At 43.7% G+C, this 17,050-nt stretch overlaps 1 protein-coding gene across 3 annotated transcripts in view; it reads right to left on the bottom strand.

Moving 5' to 3' along the window:
• USP9X (ubiquitin specific peptidase 9 X-linked) overlaps positions 1–3,072 on the bottom strand; it is a 103,747-nt gene extending 100,675 nt beyond the window's left edge. For 2 of the 3 annotated variants that reach the window (XM_080341169.1, XM_080341171.1), the window contains exon 1: positions 2,481–3,071. The gene's annotated coding sequence lies outside the window, so the exon portion shown is untranslated. Of the gene's footprint in view, positions 1–2,480 lie in introns of all 3 variants that reach the window. The other variant, XM_080341170.1, reaches the window with a different exon arrangement.
• Positions 3,073–17,050: the final 13,978 nt, after the last annotated feature.

The raw sequence follows: 17,050 nt of genomic DNA, 5'->3' as shown, positions 1-17,050 counted from the left end.
GAGTCTCACCTGTAAAAATTCCACAATATTAATAAAATGTATAAACCTAAAAGTGTGAAGAGAGAGTAGCTGCACTGCTCTACTTCTGAGTACAAATGCACCACAATGTGGGAAATAAAATGTTTATATAAGGGTGACAGTGTTTCACAGATAGAGAAAGAGTAAATAGTTTTGCTACCACCATTCTTATTGATTACCACCTCCAGATGTAGTCTTCCTGTCAATTCAATCGGCAGAAGCATCACCACAAGGGCAAATTCTGCAAGACATGAAGCAGTTGCGGCCTGGAAAGACTAAGAGGGTAGCCAAAAGAAATAACATTAAGAAAACCTACACAAAAGTACATAAGATATTGGAGAAAAAGGAAAAAAGTTAAAAATATGCTATGATACAATCTTACATTTATTTTTCATTTATTTTTAGCTAGCTTCCTTCCCCCCCTCAATGCTGATACTTGAGTTTCTTCCACTGCAGCTTTATGATTGTTTTTCATTCAAAGCTACCATTAAACATCGCTATTGTCCAGTGTATTGCAACAGAATAACCAATACATGTATTTTATATGCTTCCCCAAAATTCTAGATATGTCCTACTACATTTTGTTAGTTCAAAGAATCAACATTACTTAAACTCAAAGAATCAAAAGCATTATTAAAAAAAACAAACAACACTAAACCTACAAACAAGTAAAAAACAAAAAATCCAACACCCTTTTGTACGACTTAGATTTTGCTGACATAAATATGTTACTTGATCAGGAATGGTGGGGAGTCCTGCCAGTTTCTCAAAGCAAAACCTTAAAAGATGAAGAATAAAGTTAACTGCCTGCATATTTCAGTCAACCCTACGTATTTCTTACTAAAGACACTATTTCAATTCCATAATAAAGGTCAATCCTCCAAACACCTGTCAGTCTCCTCCTAAACTTTAACAATTTTAACATCCATTTGTCAGGCATTTGAGAACCTGGAAAACACAGGTTACCCAGTCTGTTGTAACAAGTGTTGCCACTAGTATACTTAACGTTGCATATTAAATTCAACAACTTTTTAAAAATACAGGTCCTAGTTCTGCAACTAGGTCAGCAAAAGTGGGCCTTGTGCTAGCTTTGAGCCTATGACCTCAGAGGGTCTTCAGGATGATACAGACTTCCAGGGATATGAATATAATTGCAGAACTGTGAATATAAATCAAGTTGTACAGACAACACGAAGACAGCTGAGATAGACACAATATGTCTACAGTGAGCTTGGGAGTCCCTTGAACCTTTAATAAGAACAATTATTTTGTGAAATAACTTTTTCCTATACGCTCCTGTGTCGTGTATTATTGCACATTCCAAAATACTTCTGAGAGAGCAACCTGAAAATGAAATATGACGTCTTTTGAACAACCTCAACACTTTTGGATGCTTCTATGAAAACAAAATCACTTAAGAATAAAATATATCTTTTTCAAAGGCTATTCTCTCAGTATACAAACAATACTGCACAAGGTGGGACAGCACACGTTAAATAACGTGATCACCAACACACAAGAAACCCCAATAACCCATCCAACTGGTGAAACTCTTGGTTTTCTTGAGGACAGTAACAGAGAATATCGGTAGCCAAACTGCATGCAACTACCCCTGACACACACCTTGGACAAGGGGAGAGGGTTATACTGCCTAAAACAAATGGCAACAGACGAGCCCCAAGACATAACTTTGAGAATAAGCAGCAGGGCGAACTGGAGGAAGAATAAGAGAAAATCCACGAACGCTTTTTGTGCGTCGAAATAGGGCTGCTGGAAGCCGAGACTAGAGGAGTGGCCTACGCGTTAATAATGTTTACAGCGGGCGTGAAGGAGCTGGTGCTGGTGGTTTTCATTGAGACTGTAGGCAAAGCGCCTCGGCAGGGCCTTATTTCCAGGCGTCGCCCGGGCCTACACGGCTCCAATCACTCCACCTCAGTAATGGCGTTCAGTGCGAAGGGAAGCGAGAACCAGGGGAGGCAAAGCTGGGTGCAGCGCTGCGGGGAGCCGCCGGGCCCTCTTCGCCCGGCGGCACCGGGGGGAACGACGGGAGAGGCCGGCCGGCAGAGCCCCGCGAGGGGCGCGGAGCACTTCCACTCCCCGGCAGCCGGGGAGAGGATGAGGAGCCGTCAGCCATTTTCCCTTGCCCTCCAAAACACCAGCGATGCAGGGCCACACGCCGGGGGCTGCGAGGGAGGCGCTGCCGCCACCCGCCGCCCGTTATCCCCACCCCTGCTCGCCGCCCCACGGGGCCCGGCTCGCCCCCTCCTCCCCGCCGCACCCCGCTGTCCTGCACCCCGACCCGGGGAGCCCCATCCCCGGGGAGCGCCTCCCCTCCGCTCTGCACGGCGGCGGCCGCCGGCTGCAGCACGGAACAGCTGCCCCCGCGCAGCCGCTTCGCCTCGCCGCGTCCCGGCCTCGGCTCCGGCCCCGGCCCCGCCCGGGCACAGCGCTCCGCCACTCACCCCCGCACGGCTTCCCCTTGTCCCGCGGCTGCTGCTGCGACGGCCAGGTGCCCTGCTGGATGCTGCCGAAGGAACAGGGCCGGAGACTGCCTCATCCCAGGCAGCCAGCAGGGCAGAGTCTCATGCCAGGCCCCGCGATCCCGGACGTGCAGCCGGCTGACTGAGGGGGCGGCTCCGCTTCCACGGGACCCCCCGGGCAGGCTCCGTGTACTGCGACGGGAGGGAAGAAGGCGAAGTTGCCGCCGTTGCCCGCGCTTCAGATCCCGGACCTGGCTGCTCCGCTCTCTCCGGCGCCGGCGGCACCGCTGGGGCGTTTTTCCTGCGTCACCAGCTCCTGCCCGGCGGCCCTGGGCTTCGACTCTGGCTGGGGCTTGGTCGGGGCCTGCGCGCTCCGCTCCGCCCCGTCCGGGGACCGGGCGCACGCGGGGGAGGGGGCGCACACGCACCCCGCGCCTCTCGCCGGGGCCTGGGGCTCGGCTGGGCGGCAGCGGCCGCTGTGCGCGGGGGCAGGCAGGCAGGCGAGCAGGAAGGAAGGTGGCAGCGGAGGGGCCGGCCCGGGCGGCTGGAGCGCTCCGCGCTGACGGCTCCGTGCGTGTGGGGGCAGGGGAGGGCGGGGGGTGGGGGGAGGGAGCGAGGCGAGACGCGGCGGCGGCTGCTCGCGCTCCCGACGGCGGCGGCGCACCTCCGTCTGGCCAGGCCCTGGGCAAGATGGCGGCCCCGGCAGAGCCTTCCGCACCGCAGGCCCAGACCTAGCGCGGCAGCGGCTCCGCCACCCCAACGGCGTGACGCGCTCCCCGCCCCCGTCTCCCCGGGCTGTCACTCACGCCGCAGCGGCGAGGCCCGGGCCGCGGCCCGCCTGCCCCCACCCCCACCCCCGTGTGTGCGAAGGGGAGCGCGCGCGAGGAAGGCGGGGGGGAGGACGACGGTGTCGTGTGTATGTGTGCGCGCGCGCGCCTGTTTCACGTCGGTTGGGCTCGAGCGGGTTCCATTGTGACCCTCTGGGCGAACCGCGCGGAGGGCCCGGATAATGACGTCACGCAGCCGCTGCCTTCTGGGCCCGGCCTTCCCCTCCGCTGCCGCCGCGTTGGGCCTCGCCGGGCCGGCAGCTGCGGCCGTTACGCCGGCGCGTCCCCTTGGGCCTGGCGGTGGCGGCCGATAAGCGGTGGCGGGCCGCACCGCTCCGCTCTCGGGTCGCCGTGCGAGAGGGCGGGAGGACAAAGCCGGGGGAAGGGGAGGCAGAGGCGCCCCGGCTGCCCACTCGCGGCCGGAGGCGGGCGGGAAGCCCTGGCGGTTGCGGGGCGCCCGTTCGTCGCCCGGGGCTGGGAACACCCTGGGCGAGCAAGGCGGGAGGCGGGGTTTGCCAGTGCGTGCGCGGTCGCTGTGGCTGTCGCAGCGGTCAGCGCAACGACGGCCGGGCCGTCCCGTCCCGTCCCTCGGGCACTGGCCCCTGCTAGGCCGCGGGCTGGGCCTCGGAGCTGACATGGGTGCACGCAGGGGTGACTTCATTCCTCAGTGAAACGCTGCCTCTCTCAGCACAGATACCTGGTGTGGGGATGGCAGCATTTAAAAAGCTAAACGAATCTTCTGTTGCTCGTTTCTTCCTTCCACGTGCGTGACTGCTATACAGCGTCAAGAATCCCACACTATGTAGATACTCTGTATGTTATAGTAACCAGGGAAACTTTAAACCTGGATTTAAAACCTGGAGAAAAATGTGAAAGTGTGCCTTGTGGAAGGACAGAAGTTTAGGAAACTTGGTCTTGGAGGATACCTGAAATAATGCTTAACTTTTTGTTTTGTTTGTATTCCAAGGTTGGAGTCTTATTTTAACAGCACTATTCAAGAATTTCAGAGCAGGAAGTGAAAAATACAGTATCCAGCTGAAAACACGGGTGGAATTTGTGTTGCATGGGTTGGAATTTGCCCAAGAGGCTGGAGCTAACAGCCTTAGCTCTTGTGCAAAAAGTTTATCTTTTGGACCATGCACTGACAAAGACTAAAATACCAGTTGCTCATTGCAGGAGCTGTGGGTGGGTTGTTCTCTGTAAAAAGGTAGAGCTCAAAACCAAGTGGTGATATCTACTGTTATTTCCTATTTTATCAAAGTTTGAGTTAGTCCTTGTTTTTGCTAATGATTAGATAGTGTTCTTTGGGAAGGAAATCTGAAGTACATCTCTACATTAACCACTCAGTTAACAAAGGATGCAGCTGCATCATCACTGCACAAATGTAGCAATTGTTTACTGAGAATATTTTTACATGCTTTTTCTTCATCAACAACAAAAAGCCGTAACTATGGTGAAAATCTGTGTAAGTGTAAGCCTGTTTATATTTGGGTTAGAAATATGTGTAATCATAAAAAGAAGAGCACTTTTATCTTGTTTTTCATTCCTCTGAGCATGTTATTGTGGCCTCCTTTCTCCTTTTTTGTCCTTTATCAATTTCTTTATCAATTTTCTCTCCTATTTGCAATTTATCTAGTTTGTTCTCCTGGGAGAGTGTTTTAAACTACGGCAACTATAATGCATTTGACTTTCCTTGCCTGCCACGGTGTTCTCCCTTGAGCTCTTTGTTGGTTTTGGTGACTTAGAGCCACAATGGCACCTCAAACAATTGTATATTTTTTGACACTTCTTATCCTTAAAAATTAACTGCTGTGTTTATTGAGGTTCATTTATTTTTATTGTTAAGTAGACCCCTGTCTTAATGGCAGCCCAAATACTGTGTTCCTTCTAACTACTGTGGCTTTTTTGGCAGAGCCAAACAGTGACACCTCAGCGGATTTTTATAATGTGCTCAACCATCTGCCAAGAAATTGACTGTCAGTTCACATAAAAGTCAACAAAAAAACAACATATGAACAATAGTTGTAGAAACAATACTCTTACAACTTGTAGCAAGTATTCCCTCTTGTGAAGAAGGGTTCCTTCACCCAAGAGGAGTGGAAGCTCTCATTAGTTTAATTGAAACCTTAGGTTTGGAACAAACTGATTCCTCTTCAGCTTTCCAGTAGTTTCAGCTTTGGTGGTATTTTTATGATCTTAGATTAGAGTTTATATACAGTTTGCAGAAGCGTAATGAGATACAAGAGGAATTTTGCACTTGTATGGGGGAAAAAATGGCTTCATGCTTATTCCCTTACTTTTACATTTGACCTTCCTGTTTTAAAAGTATATTCTGAAGTGCTTTGACAGGGCGGCAGTTGCTTGTGGCCATGCTAATCAAAGGTCGCAATAGGCTGAAGTAGACAGCTATTTATGGCACCAAATAAAAGAAGATATTGGGACGGTAATGACACTTTGTGGTTGCTGAACAAGCAAACTGCACACCAGGCTTCTGACTGGGGAATTCTCCCTCTTCTCCCAAACAAAAATCTGTACCCATCACTCTTCACTCGGGCTTGCAGAGATCTCCAGGGTTGGTGTTGTGGCTCCTCTGGTGCGATGACTTTGGAAAAGATTGTAACTTTTTTTCCGCCCTCTCCAGTATTACAGATAAATGTTACCAGTTTACCTTTGTCCAGCAACTATGGAAACGAAAGGATACCAGTGAGATAAAGTCCCGATTAAAGAGTATCCGTGGTATGAAGACAGGAGACAGTAAACACTTGCAAAACTTGCTAATTGTTCTAAAACAAGTGGTAACTCAGAGAACTATGACAGAATAATATATTCCTTGGTACTTCTTCTTGTTTAACTCCCCTGTGTACATAATCCTTGGTATGATTAGAAATCCTTTTGCAACATTTTTAATTCAGTATGAAAATGTGGGGAATGGAAACATTTCTGTTCAGGCTTCCCAGCTTATGCACTCAACCCAGCCTATCAAACAAAATGAGACCAGTTGCAAGCTAGCTCATTATGTTGTTCGTTGACTAACCCAAAAGAAAGGAAAAATGAAACATAGTGGCAAGGGAATGGTTCAGAATTAAGGAAAACTCTGTGTTAATAGGTGCGTTTATACCCAGTTGTTAAACTCTAAGTATTGCCACACTGCTCCATAGACAAAGGTGAAACTTAGGATGTTGCTGATGCAGAGTAATGCTATAGAGCTTTGCAACTGGTAGCATAAAAGAGCAGTAACAGAAGGGAGAAAGCAGAATTTTACCACAGACCTTTGAAAGATCATTTTTTTCCTTTTTGTTCACCCTCTTAGACACTGCATTACATAGTATCTGCCAGCTCCCAGAAAATAAATAAATCAGCAGATAAGCAAAGTTTCTCTTAAAAAGAAAACACTGCTTGGAAATCAAACAAGTTACTGCCTGGACATTAAGATTTGTTGTAAGGGATCACATCAAGGATCAATGTTGCAACATTTTCAGTATTTTTGGGCCCAATCCAGTAAATCACTTAAGCACATGAGTAATCTTCTTGGTTTACATATTTTTTCATTGACTTATTTGTCCTTTCACGTAAGTGCCAGTAAGGGAGTCCTTTGCACTTGCCCAAGTCTTTGGTTTATGCAGTGTATATTTTGGATATTATTCTGGCAATAATGATGTGTGGAAATAAAACTTATTTTTCACAGTTGTCATTTCAAATATCAAGCATAATTATATCACACTGGTCACAAAACATTACATAGATGATATTTTCATCCTGGGAATAATGAGTGGTGAGCAGTGTCTGATATTTCCACACTTGCTCTCAGAGCAGAGGTTGTTGTTCACCATTGGTTGGGTGACAAGATGAAAATCAAAGAGGATTCAAGAGATATGCAGAGATATTCCCCATATGTCACAGGTCTTGTCAGGCCCCCCCATCTTTTCCCTGGGGCCCCTGACCATCAGGGCCTCCCCAGGGCATCCGATCAGGCCCTGGAAACCTGGGTTCATCCCACCCACCAGCCAGGAGCAGCCAGGGCCACCAGAGCAGCCCCAGTCCTGGGCATTGGACACCTCACTGCTTGGCTGGGCTGAAATGGGGTCCTGGGAAGGGGTGCAGGCAGGCCCTGGGGGAGGCTGCCAAGGGACCCCATTATTGCCTTCAGGGCCCTGAGACAGCTATATTCTTTAGCCATCATGGCAGGTGATTAGTGTATCTGATGAGAAAATGCCAAGCAGCTCAGTGAGAACTTTGCTCTCTGTATCCCTTAAATTGGTAAGTGAAACCCAATAAAGTTATTGCAATGACAAATAATTAAGATGAGTTTAACATGTTCAGCATATAATTACTATATCTAGACACCATATATTAAGGCTTTTCTACTTGGAACAAAGCTAGAATCCAGATTTTTAAAGTTAGGTATAGTGTGTGTATTCCGAAACTCAGCTGTAGTCTCTACCTTCCATACAATCCTGGGGACAGATGTGAGGTGTGTCACACTGAGGTCTCAAACGGCACTTACTGAACATTTAAATTAACATTCAAAATTAAGAAAAAAAAATCCAGTAGAAGTAACATATCAAGGAGTTGCAAACACTGTTCTGTGTTGCCAAATCTTTTATGTTACAAATAGAGGTAGAATATTGACATTTCGTTTTAGTTTCTCCGTTCCTCACATCAGTGTAAGATTTCCCTTCATAGCTGTAACTTTCTGTCTTTCCACTTTTGATTTCTGGTTGTATGAGATGTTAACAGTGATGCTGGCGTGAGCGTCATTTCACTCTTGAAAGTTTCTTTGAAGCAGTTAAACCCAATTTATGCTCCATACTTGTAGATACAAAAGAATGCATGCTTAGGTAGAAATCCTAGAAATTTGATAAATATTCTGTAGGGAACTGTGGTCTTTTACATTGAAGAAAGGATGTTTTTGTATTAGGAACAATTCTTATGATGGGAAAAATGGTGTGGCATTTTCCTGTTATTTGCTTAGTTGTTCAAATAAGGGTTAAATGAACAGCATAAGCAGAAATTCTCTATATGTCTACCAAATGCTTAGAAGAGATCAGTTATGAAAACAACTGTTTACAGGCCCAAAAGCATATCTTTTAGAGAGGGAGCAATTCAGAATACTTCATTTTTCCTGTGTAGTTGGTTCTTAGCCGAACTGTCCTCAGATAAACCATGTGATGTCCATGTGAAAAGCGTCCATTTCATAGGCTTTGGACAGAGTTTAACAAATTGATTTGACAAGCATATGGTCCTCTTCATCCACATGAACCTTGAAGAAGTCTGACTTCCTTCCAGCCTTAGGACTAGAGTAAGGGAAGAAGGGAACTGTTCTTTAAACTTGTCAATGATGTTATTCCTAAGTGTGCTAGATAAGAATGTTGTAAAAAAAAACCTGCAAGAAATTTTGTAGATTTACAAACTACTGCCATTTTCTTAGTTTTTCTGAATGCATCTCTGCACACAGAGTGTTTGTCATTGCACTGGTATAAAGTTGAAGGAGGCTGTTCACGTAATTCTATCTGCTACATATTATGTGATGATTATTTTCCTTTACATACGGTTCCTAAACACAAGAGTTGCTGTGTGCGCATTGAACTAAAGAGGTCTGTTTTCTTATGGCTGAGCATCTTGTTCCCTTCCAACCTTGAATTACATCCCTCATGTGCTAAAGTGCCTGTTTTACTTTAACTGGATGATCTTTAAAGCCCTTTCCACCCCAAACTGTTCTATGAGTCTATGAAATGTGCTGGACTAGTCAGGATCTTAATTAGCTAATAGCAACCAGGAGGTATAATAACTAAATTGTACTTGCTTTTCTAATAGTGGGTATGTCTTTTGCGTTTCTTCCTCCTCTTGCTAACAATCTTCCCAAAATCTGTAGGAATGGAATTCTCATTGGAAACCCTTGTCCCTTGTTCAAAGTTTATTGAAATTGTCTGAAAGGCTCAAGGGGAACTGATAGGCAGAGGAACAGCTAGACAACAGGATCGTGTGAAACTGGTATTGTCAAGAAACCATTAAAGATTTCAAAACAGGGTAGTCTGGTAGAAGAAAGGCTACTATGCAGTTTTGGAATGTAAAAAAAAAGGGGGGGGTGCAGAGGTGTGATCATAGAGAAAGAAACAATAGGGAAAAAAAAATATTTAAGAGTATTTTAAACAAGCATGGTAACATGATTTGAACCAAAGCACAGATCCATTTCAGATCTTGTGTCAATAGTTTTATCTGAGCTTTATAAAATAATTTGTCAGAAAAGCTTAAATCTAAAAATAAGTACAGGAAGGAAGTTCATAATTTTGTAAAACCAGTTTTCTTTTTCTTTCTTGGGATGGAAGGGGTTTTTTTTTTTTCCAGTCTAAAGAGGGATTTAACAGTGGAGGATGTACAGTAGTAGGATTTTGGAACCTTTAGTTACCTGCTTGTCACTCCACTCTTCTTTTTTTGCCAGAAGTTTTTCTTGGCTGTCTATATTTGATTGCCAGTCACCTGCAAAAATAGTTCCCATTGTCAAAAAACTTCTCTAAAAAACCCCATTATTTGTCTTTTCATAAAACATTATTATAATCAAATGTCAGTTGACATTGCTGACTTGTAAAGACTGAATTGTGGTAACTGCTATTATATTGCTATTCCATTATCTCACTGCAACAGGTACTTCAGAACATAATACAGACTAACTTTATGCCATACTGAATTTTATGTAGCCATGTAGCCTTTCTGAGGGATTACATACATATAAAATACGTTTGGTAAATATGGAGTAACTCATACTAGGACTTTTGCCATAGTAGTGTTATTTTAGCTGGGAAGTTAGTGGTAGTAATATTTGAGCAATAGCACTGCCTTTGTAGCCAGAATGGTAGAAGGCAATAAGCAAGCTAGAACTTGTGAGGCAATCTGCTTTTTCTCAGTACACTAATTCTTTTTCATTTGTTTTTTATCCTATTATTTTGGGAAGGTAAGCATAATTCAAGATCTAAATATATGGAAATAACATCAAGGGACAAAAGCTGAAGTTTAGGCTGTAAACAAAAGTCTATTTCTATGTTTTGCCTTTTTTAATATTAGCCAAAACACACTTTAAAAATCCAATTGGCTTGCCACTATTTCTAATGTTTGCACTGCTCCGAGTTACAAATTGAGACCAAATGGACAAATTTGATACCAACAAATTACTTTTCTTTTTGAAATCTTAACTACTAGAATTCTGTAGTTGTACTTTTAAACTTATTACCAATTACTTCTTTGGTTAGAATGAGAGTCAAATTTCAGTTCATAATGTCCTTTTAAATGTTTGCCTTTTCCTGTGTTTATACTTCTACATGCACGTGAAGTAATACATGTTCAGGGGTACTTTTTTTTTTCCTGAAAATCTTTACTAGAATATATCGAACCAAACAAAAATGAACAAAATTATGTATTTTAACTTCTCAGAGACAAAATAGTTACTCCTTTATTTTCTGAAATGACAAAAAAAAAAGTCTTGAATCATGCAACCATCTTGTAAGATTTTTTAGTAGATGAACAAAAATGCCAGCAGTTCTTACGGATGTTAATTTGTGACTATACATCATTACAAAATTTTAATTCCTTACTCAGGTGAAGAATCTGACTGAAGTCCATAAATTAATGTCATTAGTTAGTATTCATTTCACTGAGCAATAGTAGACTTTGAAGTTTTCCTTGAACCTTTATTCAAGGAATGTTAGAAGTATCAGAAATATATGGCTGAAAGACTGGGGCTGATTGCAGATTAGCACAGATCTAGGTCCCGCTTAGTGGGCTAAATCCACCATAAGTCTTCTCTATTTCAAAAGAGAATGAGGGTCCTGACCTGCCAAACCATAGTCATTTCAACTGGGTACATCTCACTACGTTGCAACCACCTACAAATGGCACACCTTGTCAGATGTGGCTACCTGGTGTCCCTCAGCAGGCTGTGTGGAAAGGCAGGGGCTCCCCGAGCATGACTGGCCCCACTCCTCCGTTGCCCCTGGAGCTGCTTTCCTTTCTCCCACAGCTGTGGAGAAAGTGCAAATGGCTCCATAATTTTCAGTCTGTCAGAATTATCATAGAATCACAAAATGGCCTGAGTTGGAAGGGACTCACAAGGATCATCGAGTCCAACTCCTGTCCCTGCACAGGACAACCCCACAGTTCACACCATGTGTCTGAGGGCTTGTCCAGTCTCTTCTTGAACACTGTCAGGCTTGGGGCCGTGACACCTCCCTGGGGAGCCTGTTCCAGTGCCCCACCACCCTCTGGGTGGAACCTTTTCATTATGTCCAATCTAAACCTCCCCTGGCACATCTTCCTGCCATTCCCTCGGGTTCTGTCACTGGTCACCAGAGAGAAGAGCTCAGCGCCTGCCCCTCCTCCTCCCCTTGTGAGGAAGCTGTAGCCGCCATGAGGTCTCCCCTCAGTCTCCTCTTATCCAGGCTGAAAAAACCCAGTGTCTTTAGCCACTCCTCATATGGCTTCCCCTCCAAACCCTTCACCAACTTTGTATCCCTCTTCTGGACACTCCCTGGTAGCTTTATGTCCTTTCTATCCTGTGGCACCCAGAACTGCACACAGTGCTCCAGGTGAGGCCGCACCAGTGCAGAGCAGAGCGGGACAATCACCTCCCTCACCCAGCTAGCAGTGCTGTGTGTACTAGCACAATTAGGAGATACAAAATGTGGGTTCTCAACCAGGAGAATAGCTGCCCAGAAGCGAGTTTTGCATCTACGAGCGAGCTGAGCAAGGAGCCCACTGAGAAGGGAGCGCCTGCCGTCATGGCCAGCAGGAACCCTGCAACTCTCGTTTCCCTTAGTCAGCACACAGAAGGCAAGGGTATGACAAACTGCCTGCGCCAGAGGAAGAGAAATGTGCTGCTCAGAGCATCTGAAGTATTCAGAGAGCAGATATAATGAGTATTTTGTGTAGTGGGGTTGATGACAACCACTTATCTGTTTTACCAGACATAGATGAGGTGCCACGGCAGCTAATGGGAGAGAAAAATAGGGTGAGAAATGTGATAATGGAAGTCTGTGCAGAAACAATTATTTCCAGAGAATGGTTTCTTTAACTTATCCTAAGCAATGAGATACATTGTCCAAATATTACCTACATAGTACTTGAGAACACTCATTCTAATAGCAAACAGCTGTTTGATTCAACTACTTTTATGCCCTTTGCTTAATGTTCATGGACATTAGTATGATTCAAGTTTTGGTCAGCTGTTCAGGAAATGGCTAATCTTCTAAGTGAGTATCTATCCTGCACATGAAGATACTCACTGTCTGACTTCAGTCAAGCATTATTCTTCATTTCCCTCCTTGAAAGGCTTAATTCATTGTATCAGGGAGTAGAAATTATAAGATGACCATTGTTTCATGTATAGATTGAAAATTTTGGGTCCAGATTGTTCTTGGTAGCCACACATAAGTTTATTATTCAAATAATTGTTTTTAAATTGTCATCTGGACTCAGGAAATGTGGGGCTCATCATGCTGTACACATTTTTCAGGTGTAGCATCTTGGAGTTGCCTTAAGGGTGCTGAATTTAGATGCTGATGGTGCTTGCAAGAACCAATACATGACAGACTGGCTCAGTCTCATACATGCGAAGAGTTAATCAAGATTATGTTTGGGGTTTTTGGTTTTTTTTTGTTGGTTGGGTTTTTTTTTTTCAGTTTCTACATCTGGCTGATAGTATTTTGTTCACTTACTTTTAATGATGAACAAAGGTCATCCCTGAAAGCCATATAGAGGCCCTCAATGGCAAAATGTAGTATCAAGTATTTTAGGTCATATTAGTACATACTCTCTGACATAATACCTGATTAATTCAAAACCATCTGGTAAATAGTTTCCTCAAACTCTGTTTCTTAATTTTCTGGAAGGAATATTGTTTTCTAACTCCATAATCTCCTAGTTAAAGACCAAAGAGATATCTCAGAAAATGAAGATTACTTTTATAACACTGTTGAATTTAACTTGGAGCATGTTTCCAGATTTTAGGTTGTCTGCATATTATACAGAGGAACAGCAACAGAAACAGAGAAAAAATAGGATGTTGTTGCCTTTCTCATCTTTCTTTCATGTGTTCATAAAAGACCATCTAAATTTCTGATTGATAATATTCACTCTCATATTGGCTGAATACAAAAAATATAAACTAAGTTTCTTATTTTCAATGAACATTGCTTGGATTCTCTCATCCCATATTCCAATTTGGTACAGCAGAACACAACATGCTGAATTTTGAGTATGCTAGAAAGCTCTGCTATTCTTGCTATTAATAAACCTGTTATTTCTTTACCCGATTAAAGAAAAATACAAGCTAAAAGTTTTAGCTTTTATAAAAGCTTAAGCTTAAAAAATATTCAATTACCTATCTAATCATTTACCACATAACTGTAGCACATCAGCACATTTTTCTCCCTTCTTGAATATATCTTTTAAGGAAGTTTCACTAAAACCTACTGTAGAGCTAAAGGGGCAAAAAATTGCTTACATTGAATGCATTACTCAGCTTCTCTGAATGTAAAATTTTGAAGCCAACTGTCTTGTAAAAGAGCAAAAAGAAAAGTATTATTCTTGTCTAAGTAAGCAGTAGACATTCACTTAGGAAACTACTGCATATTTGCATGGAAATACTATTTCAAACAAATACAAAAGTGTATAATCAGCCTTGCAGCTTGTCACAATGCACTCTTTGCTTGATCAGCTCACCTGAGATGTGGAAAATTTCAAATACAGTAAGCAAATTCTCCTCCCAAATTCTCACTGTGCTAATTAGCTTTGACTTGCTATTCCTTACGTGTATATGGAAAACTTTCCTTGACTTCATAGATATCTCTAGCACTGCAAGATGAAATAATCTATAAATTATGTTATTTTGTACAGCAAAAATATGCAGATTATACTTAAAATACCCCATGGTAATCAAAATATGAGCTATCAGCGTCAATGTTATTAGAAGTGTTAAATAAATATGTAAAAGTGCATAATGCAATGGTACAACTTCACAGCTGTTCACACAGGAGTAAATGTGAAAAAAAAATACACAGCCTTGAGTTCCTCCCTGTCATACAGGTGTATGTAGTGTATTGTTAAATGTTTACATTCTGTGTGTTCTTAGTTATAAACTAAGAAATAATTATAAGGCATAGTGTAGCTTTTCTAGCACCTTAACAATGCACAGATATATTGATTATGAAATATCAGGTAAAGATGATAGAACATTTTGCTGCAGCTATGAGGTTTGTAGGAAGAGGAAATATTTCTTTAACATGCCAACTGTCATAGTTGAAGAATACAGACACTTTCAGATGTACAAAGACAGTCTTCAGGACTGAAATCAAAGCAACAGATCTCAAAGATCTAGGGCTTCAACTGGATGATCTTTAAAGGTCCCTTCCAACCCAAACTATTCCATGATTCTATGAGTCTATAAGATAATTCAGACTGATTGCTTGGAGTTTAGCTGGTTATGTACCAATTAGATCATTGCTTGAAAATTAAGGTAATTGGTACCTGTCAAGTGTGGGGCACGCTGCAGGAGAGGGTAAAATGCGTAAGAGATGGAGAAATTTGAAGCTTGCTACCTTCTGAGGGAAAAAAGAGAGACTCACACTTTATAACCTGTAAAACATCGAGAGGTTAACAGGAGAGAAGAGAAGGGAATTTATAAAATGTCAAAAACATACCTCTGCTAAGTGTCTGGCTTCTGGGACTGTGCAGAGTTATAACTGAGCCCATAGTTCCCAGGCCCACCTTCAAGAGGTTTCTCCTGATGATCAGGTCTGAGGGATTAGGATGAAATGACCCTTTTGTTAGAAACATTCACCCACTTCCTCTATAGAATTTTTTGTTTATATTGTGTGTGAAACGTTCCTGAGGCAAAATGGTTATTTAGTTTCCGTTGCTTGCTATCATGCGCTGGATGAAGGATATTACATTCCTGGACACGCAGGGATAGGATCCAGGACTATTCTGCTGTAGCTGGTGTTTCCTCTGCAGTTATGACAAATGAGAGTTGTTGAGCTTTGCACTGTTTGATTAGATGCACTCTAGATGTAAGTGGTATACCTTAGACCACAATGAATTAGCTTCTCATCATGCACTTGGTGGAACTGGAGGATGGTTGGAAGGCTGGGATGGACACTGCTGCGAAGATTCCTGGCCAAGTAAAATCTTCTCCTGTGCAGGACATAAGGACTTAATGATTTTATGGATAGATGACAAGGCAGAATGGTGCACAACTGTCAGAAGTGTATCACCAAAGGGAACTCTCCCCACATAGTGCTCAAGTGTCTCTTCAAAATAATGCTTATTGCTTTAAAGATATATTTCTGCTTAAGGATAAAGGAAAAACCAAAGATTTGGTTAAAAAACCCTAAATTCCACCAGCTGCACTCCTGCTGTATTTTTGCCAGTGATAAAACACACTAAAAAGAAATAACATAATGCAAGGGGTAAATATTGCTAATGCAACCAGCAAGACTTTTTTTTATCCTGAATAATTCACTTCAAAACCCATAAAAGTTAATGTAATGTATCAGGTTTTGCCTTTTTATTAATGAAAGCATTAATGCTGTGAACTTGCAGATGACAAAATTACCTCACTTAAAATGTAAAAGCTCAAAATGTCGGCTACTGGGAAGGAACTAACAAACACCAAAACAAAGAATAAGTAATTTGTTCTAAAATCTCCTTGACTTTCACTAACACAGGAAAAACTGAAAAAAAAAAAGAAAAGCATGAGTTATTAAGGTTATCATTAAGGTGTTCTTTTATGAGAAGGTCACTTCAAGACAGTTGGGGGTCCTGTGTTTTTCTTTTTTAGGGCATGGGGGAGACAAAGTTGATTTCCACCTTATTTGGCTTAATTTTGTTTGACTTTTCTAAGGAACTTAGATATATGCAGTTGTTCTGTTACTCCCCGGCTCCCTCAGTTGTATTTGAAACCTGCTGCCCAAAGGCGTCAGGAAGATATCTTGTTCCTGCAGAGATCACAAGTGATCGGGTAGAAGAGAGTAACCAGCTCAGCATCCTGCTGGGAGAGGGGACCAGGTTATCACGGCTGTCCCAGGCGATGCCTGGTGATGGCTCACACCCAGGCCCACTGCAGGTCTCCTCTTGCTCAGCCAACAGCCAAGGAGGGTGGAGGGTGTTTGGGGTGAAGCAATGGGATGTTAGTGGTGAGGAGAGCTGAGTGTGTGATGGTGAAGACCATGGGTCTCACCTGGGTTTGTGTTACCCATTCATCACACAGCTCTCCAAATGCTCCTGGGCTCTGCTACCCTGGCCACCCCATGCAGCACATACCTTAGTCCTCTCTGAAGCTCTCTTTTTCGGGTGAACCAACTAGCTTCCTCTAAGACAAAACCTCTGTGAGGCTCAGGGGTAGCTTGTTTCAGGAGCAGGTCATTACCAGTAGGAGGAATGAGATCCTACCAGGCTGAGCCCCTGCAGGCCCACGTCACCCTCCAGCTGTATCCAAGCAGGCCTTACCAAGAGTGCAGAGCATGCACTTTTGGTATAATTTTACAAAAGCACTGCTCTGAGTGTTCACAGCAACCCTCTTATTATCTAAGCACCATGTGGTGGGGAGGTGGCCGTGCTGGAGAGGACCGTCCCTAAGGGCCGGCACCTGGCACCACCAGGCCAGGAGCCCAGCAGGCAGTCCCTGGGTGGTCCCGTTAGCAGGGGGTGTATAGACCAGAGGACTACCTGCCTGAGGTT

The sequence above is a fragment of the Nesoenas mayeri genome, assembly GCF_963082525.1.
Source record: "Nesoenas mayeri genome assembly, chromosome: 1".
NCBI lineage: Eukaryota > Metazoa > Chordata > Aves > Columbiformes > Columbidae > Nesoenas > Nesoenas mayeri.
This window is presented reverse-complemented; position numbering and strand designations above follow the sequence as displayed.